The following is a 6,018-nucleotide window of genomic DNA, read 5'->3' as shown; positions in this document are numbered from 1 at the left end:
CGCTGACCGGCGGCGCCCTGACCCGGGGGACACCTTGGGCTGCCGGCGGCAGGCAGCTGCTGCTGTCGGCAGCTCAGCCCCTCCAGCAGCAGCGGCTGCAACCATTTAAAAATTTGGGGGGGGGCGCCACTTTTTGGCGCCCCCAAATCTTGGCACCCTAGGCAACCGCCTAGTTCGCCTAAATGGTTGCACCGGCCCTGGCTACATCCTCACTCAGTCTTCCTCCCAAACATGGTTTCACAATTCCATAGTAACCAGGACATATTCCTTCGGTCTTCTATCCAGAACTGCATGCCAACAAAGGAGCAGAGACACCACTCATTAGATGTCAGACATGCGCTGGCCTTCTACATAGAACTAAATTGTTTCGGAAAATGACTCAACTTTTTGTGGCTGTTGCAGACAGGATGAAGGGTCTTCCAGACTCAGCCCAGAGAATTTCATCGTGGATCACGTCCTGTATCTGCACGTGCTACGACCTGGCGAAGGTCCCTGCTCTGGCCTTGATGGCATAATCTACAAGGGCACAAACATTTTCAGTTGCATTTGTGGTACAAGTCCCTATCCAGGACATCTGTAAAGCAGCAACATGGTCTTCAGTCCACACTTCCGAATTTCATTACACCATCATTCAACAGGCTAGAGACAATGCTGGGTTTTGCAGAGCGGTGCTACAATCTGCTTGTCAGTGAACTCTGAACCCTCCTGCTACATCTGCTTGTGAGTTACCTATATGAGAATGGACATGAGCAAGCACTCGAAGAAGAAAAAATGGTTACTAACCTCCTATAACTGTTGTTCTTAGAGAAGATGTGTTCATGTCCATTCCAAACCCCCACTTCCCCCATCTCTTTGTCAGAGTTAGCCGGCAAGAGGGAACAGAGGGATTGGCAAGGCCTACATACTGGTGTGACTCCAGTGGGCACTAGAGCTGACCTGACGAATACTACTGAGGGAAAAACTTTCCAGCAGCGGTGCTCCAGGAGAGCGCACGCCTACATTGGAAAGGAGCAACACATCTTGAGAACGGTTACAGAAGGTTAGTAACCATTTTTTCTGCCAGTGTTATGAGCCAGGTCCTCTGTATATTGCAGCCAGAAACTGGGCTCCAAAATCTCAGCTTTCCTTTAAAGTGTCTGTCTGTCTGTTTCTTATTCTGGCCTTATGGTTGTCCAATACTCCTACCAGAAAGGAGATTCTGAACTGAGCTGCCTGGACAATATTGCAGAAGCCAAGGCCTGGGGAACAGGCAGGCTCACCTGGAGAGCACAGATACTGAAAAACCTGTTCTAAAAAAATTTTTTTAAAAAATCACATATTTACACCTGACTATTCAAGTACAAGCTAGTTGTTAGTGTCAATAAGGAATATCTGATGGTGGTAGAATATTAGGAAGGGACAAGTATTAGTAATGGGTGATTCAATCATTAGAAACATAGATAGCTGGGTTTGCGGTGAGTGGGAGAACCACATGGTGACTTGCCTGCCTGGTGCGAAGGTTGTGAATCTCTCCAGGCATTTAGAGACTTCTCTGAAGTGCCGGGGAGAAACCAGTGGTCGTGGTACATGTAGGTACCAATGACATAGGGAAGGGTAGGAGAGACTTCCTGGAGGCCAGATTTTGGCTGCAAGGTAAGAGATTGAAGTGCAGGACCTCCAAGTAACATTCTCTGAAATGCTTCCAGTTCCATGCACAGGACCAGTTAGGTAGAACTGCAGGGTCTCAATGCGTGGATGAGACGATGGTGTAGGGAGGAGGGATTTAGATTTATTAGGAACTGGGGAAACTTTTGGGAAAGGAGGAGCCTATACAGGAAGGATGGGCTCCACCTAAACCAAAATGGAACCAGATTGCTGGCACTTAACATTAAAAAGGTCATAGAGCAGTTTTTAAACTAAGGGTGGGGGAAAGCCAACAGGTACAGAGGAGCACGTGGTTCAGACAGAGACATCCCTTAGGGGAGGATCTATTAATGGAGATTCTCTATGTCCTAAGGAGGAGGAGAGGATGGAAGATGATAAAATACAGATAGGATCTGATGAGAAACAGTCAAATGAAGAAAAGTCCCATTCAATTACATCATGTAATGGCAGACAGCTAAAAAGTGACAAATTTTTAAAGTGCTTATATGCCAATGCTAGAAGTCTAAATAATAAGATGGGTGAACTAGAGTACTTTGTATTAAATGAGGATATTGATGTAACAGACATAACAGAACCTTGTTGGAATGAGGATAATCAATGGGACACAGTAATACTAAGGTACAAAATATATCCGCAGTACAGAACAGGTCGGGCTGGTGGGGGAGAGGCACTATATGTGAAAGAAAGTGTAGAATGAAATGAAGTAAAAATCTTAAATGAATCAAACTGTACCACAGAATCTCTATGGGTAATAATTCCATGCTCTAATAATAAGAATATAGCAGTAGGGATATATCACTGACCAGCATGGTAACAGTGACTGTGAAATGCTCAGGGAGATCAGATAGGCTATAAATGAAAAACTCTAATAGTAATAATTAATAATGGGGGATTTCAACTATCCCCATATTGACTGTGTACATGTCACCTCAGGACAGGATGCAGAGATAAGTTTCTTGATACCTTAAATGACTGCTTCTTGGAGCAGCTAGTCCTGGAACCCACAAGAGGAGAGGCAATTCTTCATTTAGTCCTATGTGGAGCACAGGATATAGTCCAAGAGGTGACTATAGCCGGACCGCTTGATAATAGTGACCATAATATAATTAAATTTTAACATCCCTGAGGCAGGGAAAATACCACAGCAGCCCAACATGGTAGCATTTAATTTCAGAAAGGGGAACTACACAAAAATGAGGAGGTTAGTGAAATAGAAATTAAAAGGTACAGCCCCAAAAGTAAAATCTTTTCAAAAGCACCATAGTAGAGGCCCAACTTAAATGTATACTAAAAAAACATTGTAAGAGAACCAAAACAGAGCCACCGGGGTTAAACAACAAAGTAGAAGAAGCAGTGAGAGGTAAAAAGGCATCCTTTAAAAAGTGGAAGTTAAATTCTAGTGAGGAATATAGAAAGGAGCATAAACTCTGACAAATGAAATGTAAAAATATAATTAGGAAGACCAAAAAAGATTTTGAACAGCTAGCCAAAGACTCAAAAAATAATAGCAAAAAAATTAAGTACATCAGAAGCACGAAGCCTTCTAAACAAACAGTGGGGGCCAATGGACGATTGAGATGCTAAAGGAGCACTCAAGCACAATAAGGCCATTGCGGAGAAAATAAATTCTTTGCATCGGTCTTCATGGCTGAGGATATGAGGGAGATTCCCAAACCTGAGCCATTCTTTTTAGGTGACAAATCTGAGGAACTGTCCCAGATTGAGGTGTCATTAGAGGAGGTTTGGGAACAAATTGATGAACTAAACAGCAATAAGTCACCAGGACCAGATGGTATTCACTCAAGAATTCTGAAGGAACTCAAATGTGAAACTGCAGAACTACTAACTGTAGTCTGTAACCTATCATTTAAATCAGCTTCTGTACCAAATGACTAGAGGACAGCTAGTGTGACGCCAATTTTTAAAAAGGCTCCAGAGGTGATCCCGGCAATTACAGGCCAGTAAGCCTGACTTCAGTACCAGGCAAACTGATTGAAACTATAGTCAAGAACAAAATTGACACACATATGATCATAATTTGTTGGGGAAGGGTCAACGTGTTTTTTCTAAAGGGAAATCATGTCTCACCAATCTGCTAGAATTATTTGAGGGGGTCAACAAGTGCAGTATGTGGACAAGGGGGATACAGTGGATATAATGTACTTATTTTTTCAGAAAGCCTTTGACAGGGTTGCTCACTAAAGGCTCTTAAGCAAAATAAGCAGTCATGGGATAAGAGGGAAGGTCCTCCCGTGGACTGGTAACTAGTTAAAAGATAGGAAACAAAAGGTAGGAATAAATGGTCAGTTTTCAGAATGGAGAGAGGTAAATCGTGGTCTGTATTGGGACCAGTCCTTTTCAACATATTCATAATTGATCTGGAAAAGGGTAAACAGTGAGGTGGCAAAATTTGCAGATGATACAAAACTACACAAGATAGTTAAGTCCCAGGCAAACTGTGAAGAGATACAAAAGGATCTCACAAAACTGGGTGACTGGGCAACAAAATGGCTGATGAAATTCAGTGTTGATAAATGCAAAGTAATGCACATTGGAAAATATAATCCCAACTATACATATAAAATGATGAGGTCTAAATTAGCTGTTACCACTTAAGAAAGAGATCTTGGAGTCATTGTGGATAGTCTCTGACAGCATCCACTCAATGTGCAGCGGCAGACAAAAAAGCGAACAGAATGTTGGGACTCATTAAGAAAGGGATAGATAGTAAGGCAAAAAATACCATATTGCCTCTATATAAATTCATGGTATGCCCATGTCTTGAATACTGTGTGCCCCATTCCAAAAAAGATATTAGAATTGGAAAAGGTTAAGAAAAGGGCAACAAAAATGCTTACGGGTATGGAATGGCTTCCGTAAGAGGAGAGATTAATAAAACTGGGACTTTTCAGCTTGGAAAAGAGACAACTAAGGGGGAATGTGATTGAGGTCTATAAAATCATGACTGGTGTGGAGAAAGTTATTTACTTCTCATAACACAAGAACTAGGGGTCACCAAATGAAATTAATAGGCAGCAGGTTTAAAACAAACAAAAGGAAGTATTTTTTCACACAATGCACAGTCAACCTGTGGAACTCCTTGCCAGAGGATGTTGTGAAAGCCCAGACTATAACAGGGTTCAAAAATGAACTAGATAAATTCTTGGAGGATTGGTTCATCAATGGCTATTAGCCAGAAGGGGCAGGGATGATGTCCCTAGCCTCTGTTTGCCAGAAGCTGGGAATGGGTGACGGGGTGGATCATTTGATGATTACCTGTTCTGTTCATTCCCTCTGGGGCACCTGGTATTGGCCCCTGTCCAGGATACTAGGCTCGATGGACCTTTGATCTGATCCAGTATGTCCGTTCTTAAACTGTGATTATGGCTAGTCACTCTCCATTGTTGGAATCAGGAGTAATTGACTGTTTCCTTAAGGGTTGCCTACAGTGAGAAATCATTTTATTCCTGAGACAGAGGGTCTGGGCCCTCTGTCCACAATTTGTAGTTCATGATGACAAACCCTGCTTAGAGGTGTTGACTAATTGTATGTCTACACTTATAGTGGCATGTAGCCACTGCATGCCCAGCTAGCATGGCTATAAATAGGGCTTTACCAAATTCACGGTCCATTTTGGTCAATTTCATGGTCATAGGATTTTTAAAATTGTAAAGTTCATGATTTCAGCTATTTAAAGCTGAAATTTCACAGTGTTGTAATTATAAGGGTCCTGACCCAAAAAGAAGTTGTGAGGGGGGAGGGGTCACAAGGTTATTGTAGGGGGAGGGTGTGGTATTGCCACCCTTACTTCTGTGCTGCTGCTGGCTGGGCGCTGCCTTCAGAGTTGGGCATCTGGCCAACAGCTGTCGCTCTCCGGCAGCCCAGCTCTGAAGGCAGCACAGAAGGGTAGCAATACTGCGACCTCCCTAAAACAACCTTGCGACACCCCCCCCCTCAGCAACTCCCTTTTGGGTTGGGACCCCCCAATTTGAGAAATGTTGGCCTCCCCTGTGAAATCTGTGTGTATAGGGTAAAAAGACACAAAAGGGGGAGACCAGATTTCAGTCTGTGACTCGTTTTTCATGGCTGTGAAATTGGTCAGTTCCTAGGTGTAAATAGCAGTGTAGATGATGAGGCACAGCTTAGGTGAATAGAGTACCCTACACGCCTGAACCCTAGGGTATGAACCCTACATGCCTCTCTCTGCCCAGCAGTGCTTCTCCCATCTACACTGCTACTTTAAGCAATGTAGTGTCCTGCTGCTGGAGCCATTCCCCCTGCAGCAAAAGGCTCCGGCAGCGGGGAAATTAATTAAGCCTTTGAAAGGCCATTAATCATTGTTCTTGGGTTTCCTGCTGCCTAAATGGCAATCCT

The sequence above is a fragment of the Chelonoidis abingdonii genome, chromosome 1, assembly GCF_003597395.2.
Source record: "Chelonoidis abingdonii isolate Lonesome George chromosome 1, CheloAbing_2.0, whole genome shotgun sequence".
Lineage (NCBI taxonomy): Eukaryota > Metazoa > Chordata > Testudines > Testudinidae > Chelonoidis > Chelonoidis abingdonii.
The sequence above is the reverse complement of the archived record's forward strand: the minus strand, read 5'-3'. Positions refer to the sequence as shown.